General features: G+C 44.7%; 1 protein-coding gene across 1 annotated transcript in view; it reads right to left on the minus strand.

Annotated features, from left to right (window-relative positions):
* LOC119449056 (uncharacterized) overlaps nucleotides 1-4,839 on the minus strand; it is a 102,482-nt gene extending 97,643 nt beyond the window's left edge. Inside the window, exon 1 of the mRNA XM_037712248.2 lies at nucleotides 4,619-4,839. The gene's annotated coding sequence lies outside the window, so the exon portion shown is untranslated. The remainder of the gene's footprint in view (nucleotides 1-4,618) is intronic.
* Between the last annotated feature and the right edge of the window lie 1,161 nt (nucleotides 4,840-6,000).

Below are 6,000 nucleotides of genomic sequence, written 5' to 3' on the forward strand. Positions count from 1 at the left end.
CTTTGTTAATGCTCTCAAACTTCCCTCTTTTCTCAGCTCTTAACGATAACCCACTATTTTTATTCTGAAGGATGTCCCGTGTTTTACGACACATGGGTCATTATTTTCAGAAATCACTCGCTGGTGAACATTTTTAGTTCCCACCATATACGTAAGCTCTATTTCATGTGGCATAGGAACTTCTGTAGCGTTCCATGTTGACCTATATTGCGATAACAATTATAGGGACACTCCAGGCGCATTTTTATCATTGGGTCGCCGTCGCCGTGAGGTTCCGTATAAAGTCCAAGGGCGATAAAATAGTCGCAGCATGCCGTATGCTGCATGTGTGTGCGAAAGCGCGCGAAGGTGAGCCGGCGATCGCGGCTTAATCTCGCGCATGCAAGGGAGGAAAGCGGGAAGAAAGCCCGCCGTCTTCCTTCGCGTGCAACGCTCCGGGGTGAGGGTAGCGATGGGACGGGGAGGTCTACTCCGGGTGTCTGGGCGGCCTTGCGCTTACAATCATGCGCTTACAATCATTCACTTTTACTATCTAGGTTAGCCATACTTAAAGGCCAATAAATTATTTTGATCACAGTTTTAAAGCAAAGCTTTTTTGCCCTATTTCTTCGACTTTCCCGCTGCTGCTGCTGCTGGCTGCTGTTTTGCTGAAAAGCTCTTGTAGAATACGTGGTTTACATGATAAGTCATGTCATCGCTCCATCGCTGTCATACCACTGTCTCATGCTTGCTGGCTCCTGGCTACAGTCATGGACGAGTGGCTGGTACCGCACATAAATACAAACAAACACGGGATACCGCGCGAATCAAGGCGACTCTAGCCGAATGCGTGGGTCACATTGAAAGTAATCTCGTCAACGAGCCGCCGTCGTCGTACCATTGTCATCCAGCTTCGTAACACCATTGTTCCCATATGGCTGTAATCATGTCAGATTTCTCATTTTATTGTCAGCATGCCGTCGTCTTTATTTCATCTCCGTAATTTCCATCGTCACGCCATTGTCTTCGGGCAGTCGTCATCATGCCATCGTGGTAGTTCCAGTGTCTTCATTTATCGTAGTGAGTCTAGCGTTGTCATGTCATTGCCTTCATGCCATCGTCGCCATTACATCGTCATCATTATGTCATTGTGGTGCAGTAATCTTCATGTCATCGTGCTGCCTCCGTCTTCGTCATTCCTTCTTGGTAATACGTGATATGTGCATAACTGAGCGCAACGAGTGTATGTTGAGCAGTGGGCGGTTCCCTTTGAGATTGTGTCCAACTGCGTCGTGAGGTTCCCTACTTGCAAATGATCGCTAAGCAAGAACACCGTACTTCACAAACATCAGCGAAAGGTTTATTTAAACTGAATCCTACAGCGCGTGGGATTCGCAGATTTCTCTTACTTTATGTACTTTGTTCAGAAAATGCCGTCTGTGAAGCGTAAAAATTAATTTCATGTAATTGCATGTACACTGGTGCATGCAACCGGGTGTGAAACTGTAGTGATGACGGCCGTTATTTGGCTAAAGACGGTGTTCGTACCATAATATCGCGGATGCTGTAGCAGCGGACTGCATGTTGTTGCTTCTCACAAAAGACTATGTACTTTCGGCCGTTATCTGTTCTTACGAAGGTGTTGGCGCCTACACTGGGTTGCTATCAAGGTGCTTCTCTGACGGCCAACTGTCGACAAAAGTCAGCGATGTTATCTCTTTCCGTAGTTGTTTTCCTGTCGAGCAATGATTAGCTGAATTGCTTTGAAGATGTGGCATTTCTTATCGCTGCTATGTTATCATTATTGCAGGTGTACCGATTTGGTAGGCATCTGAGCTGTAGTTTTTTTTTTCTGGTGTGTACTGGGCCGCGATTTTGTAGCGAGGCATTATGACTTATTCTACTCTAGTCTTACCATCCACCGCTCATAGCCGGCTGATCCGGTTGAAAACGCGAGCGGACCGTCGCTCCGACCACTGACGAAGCGCGATATGCCCGAACAGGCATTATTAACGGAAAGGCCTCGCTACAAAATACCGGCCCTGGTTACTCCTTAAAGCGTGTGCCAGAAGGCAAAGTGCAAAAGTTGACAGCTCGGATAGGGAAATGCATAAATAGTATGCTTTGATAAACGCCATACAATTTGATTGCTTGAGCTCGTTGAATGATAGAACTAGAGCAAATGCGTTTCCAAATGCAAAAATATGGCGAAAACATTTTGATTGACCGGTCAGAGGAAATCGGGAAGCGGCCCCTAGTCGGGCACTCCTATGCCGTCTTCGGCTATGGCCCGTGCCCATTGGATCAGTGCCGGCGGACCTCAGAGGTGCCTTCGCAAAGGACTCCTTCCCACTGCTCCGTGGTGCGGCATTCAAGAAGAATACGCTGCCTCGTTGCGGCTCTGATATTGCGATGGGGTGAAATTCCGAGGTAGGAAGGAAGTGAAGGCAAAGCACAAACTAGTGTTTCAGGTGCACTACTCAAAACCCTCGGCAAATACTAGGAAGACAAATATCCCGAAACCCATAGTGCGACCATGAATCAAACACATACGATGTATCAGCTACACGTCGCAGCAGATAACGCTTTGTAGAAACGGTACTATGCGGTACCACCTTTTCGATCGCCCAGGCCGTACTGGTTTAGCGTTTAATCGGTGTAGTCCAAAAAATGATATGGTCTTCTTAAGATTGAACCGAAGATATCTCCACAGGTACTAAAGATTATATTTCACGTAGTTGCTTATTTCGACACAATCCATATTTCTCTCGTGTACGCTCCTTCAGTTCCGTTGTAAATCCAACAACTGGCCTGCCGTAAGCTCGCGTTGAACGGCATGAGTAGAATTAATGCCATCGCCAACTCACGATCTTCGTCACTCTCTTCTTGCCACTGTCGTCACACGTGCGTTTGCGTCAGATGCATCGCTGTTCGTTTTAAGCATACATGCTTTGCGTAATCCCAAGCGACCCTTGATAGCCAGCCAACAGCAAACTTTTTCGCAGAAAATTAATTCCCACAGTGCGTGGATTAGGTTTAACTTTTTTATGACAACAGTGCTGCTTTCTGGATACATACAGCATAGATATGTAGAGCCGTATATAAAAAGCCGGCAAGTCCCACTGAGGATTCGTGGGGCCAAAGAAGTATGTTATTTGGCAACTATTGGTTATTTAACATATCCAACTGCCTGGTAAAGGGACACTAAAGGAATACACTAAATCCGTTTACACTGATAAAGCGTTCTTTGAAAATTGTATTGTCATTAATTTTGAAATAATGAGTTGATTATTAGCAGACAAAATGTAGGTCAAAGTTTCATTTTGTGAATTTCGCGCGGAATCACCAACGCCTGTGCGTCAATGTGACGTCTGATTTCAAAGTATTTTTTAGTATTGAGGCCGCATTGGCTCAACAAAAGTTCATGAACTCGCTATGTTCTACCTTTGACTCCTTTAGAACACAATGTAGTCGATCTTTACCGCTAAAGCATTAACTAGGCCCTAGTTAATTAACACTGTCAAAATCCGTGACGTTGCAGTGAGCTGCTGCAAGAACTTCAAGGAGGCGTTGCCAGCTGTGTTTGTTATTGCGCTTTTCTGACCTACGATGCGTCTTATCGTGGTGCGAGTTGGGTTTTCGATATTATAGAAGAGTAATTTACTTATACGGAAGAAATAATGTTTCTCTTTAGTATTCGTTTGAGCTCTATCTTGCATGAAAGCGGAATATAGTGTTTCTTGGCGGTCCAGCGGCTCAGTGTCTGAATTTTGATATCGTCAGCAGAGATGGTGAAGTCAGTGCCAACAACCTCGTACTGAAGAGGTGACATTTGGCCCGTTTTATGTTGGATATCGACGGCGAGTTTACCACCCCAGTCGTCCTCTACATGAACTTTGTTCAACTGTAAAAACAGGCAATCATTATGACACCTAGCCGCAATTACAGTTTTGCTGCAAGCTGCAAGCTGCTACTTACACTACTAAAATAGAACTAGAATGAATAAATGCTTTCCACAGAGGAGAATAAGATAGCGTCAAATAACCCTTGCTACATGTACAAGAACATCGCAAATTTTCTTATTCTATGTGCGAACAGCAACGCGTGCACTAAAACTGATAATAATGTAAAAGATACCTATGACGGATGATTTTGACGTTGGAGCTTCTCAGCGAAATCAAACTGGAAAACAATATGATAGGCAATTGAGAGCACTCAAGGTGAGCAAATTTTATAGTGATTTGGAGATCGCGCTGGATTAAATGTCAACAGTTTGAATTTAACACTCCGAATACCTTATTTTAAAATGGACAAAATATTCTGAGCATCCCACGCATTAGAAACGAAGTTCGTCGGCTGGATTGTACCCGAAGCACATTTTCACAGCTATTCTGGTCTCCTCATGTGTATGGTTCCCAATGCCACCCATCTAAACATACACATGTCAACGCAGCCGTCACCGACAAGGAGGTTATAAAAAGAAACATCCTTGGTAACCAAGCATGCCACGGCAACTGCGCTCAGTCACACAATATGCTCTTTACATTTGAACATGCTTTAGGCAATAATTACTGCGTCTAATTATGGCCGAGTAATTAATTTATATATCGCTACGAATTCCAAGCAACGAAGTGCTTACCTGCGTTGGAAAAGCGGTAGATTGTCCAGGCACAATCTGTTGCACAGAGCTTTGCGATCACGGCCGCATACAGCCGGACACGTCTGCCGGTAGACGAAGAAAAACACAAAGGTCCAGGCCCTAGTGGTGGATGGAAAGGGTCGGTTGAATGTAGGTCGTTGTTGCCTTCTGAAGAGCTCGAAGAACTAGAAACACAGATTAAGGGGTCGTAACCCCGCTCAGTGCTTCTATGAGACTGATAAAGGTTCACAAACTGCTGATAAAGGTCCACCAACTGCTGCCGATAACGCCCCAACGGCAGATAAAGCGCCAGACTCTTCTTGTTACCTTGTAGTACTTCAAAACAGAGAATTATTGTATTCGCCTTTGCCAGAAAATGGCAGCTTCCAGAAACCAAGCTCTGTTTCATTGTAATTTTCTTTCCATTTGTCGCAGATATACACACCACGTTTTTTAAACAGAAACCGCAGGAAAAATCTCTCGCACGAAAGATTCAATTCTCGAGTTAATAACATGTCAGCCATTCTGCCGTAATCATTTTTCGGCGATTTTTTATACTCGTTATCATCATGCCATTGTCGTCGTCTATGACATTCTGCAAAGGCACCGCACTTTCCGCAGCACTGGAAGCTTTCCATTGAAAGGCGTCGTGCAAGCTTTTGGTTATTTCTAAATGTCGGCGTATAGTCAAGCATTCGAGCCGAAACACGCAGCGAGAACGATAGATGTATTACTAACAACTAGCATATTTTTATAGAACGCACTCACAAAACAAATAAGCCTACAATTAGCGGATATTCCGTGCACTTATGATGGGAGCAAAGAATACGCCTCGTCTGCTTAAAAGCATAAAACTCACATGACGGTTACGACTGGAGTGTGTAACGCGAATTTTTTAAGCGTTACCTGTGCTGTGCTCTATTTGTTTTCGCTCCCGATGTCGAGCTTGCCGAATCACTTGAGGGTCTGAAAGTCCTGCTGCTTCCATGACAATTCAGCGTAAATGATGTTTTCTTGTGTTGTAGTTTAAACTTCTACTCTCCTATATGGTGCTCGAGTGCTCGACGGCTAAGTGCATATTAGCACGTGTACGTAATTATCCTTTTCTCGGGGACTGCATTTAACCCGCTAACAGCTTAACGTTATCGCTCACCGCAAGACGCGCCTGCATGATTGAAGCCTACTCGAATGTTATCGCTGATTCTAGCTGCTGTGTATGCTCTCACCAAACTTCGCGTATTCATATTGTGGGCGCTATAACGTAAATGATTCCAAACTGTTGATTCCAAACTCCTGAAGTCAAATTTACGTAACCGCCGAGGCAAGCATCGGGCGGTGACCCGCAGTGTTGTCTGAACAACCCAATCAAACATTCTCCTCGT

The sequence above is a fragment of the Dermacentor silvarum genome, chromosome 4 (assembly GCF_013339745.2).
Source record: "Dermacentor silvarum isolate Dsil-2018 chromosome 4, BIME_Dsil_1.4, whole genome shotgun sequence".
Taxonomy (NCBI): domain Eukaryota; kingdom Metazoa; phylum Arthropoda; class Arachnida; order Ixodida; family Ixodidae; genus Dermacentor; species Dermacentor silvarum.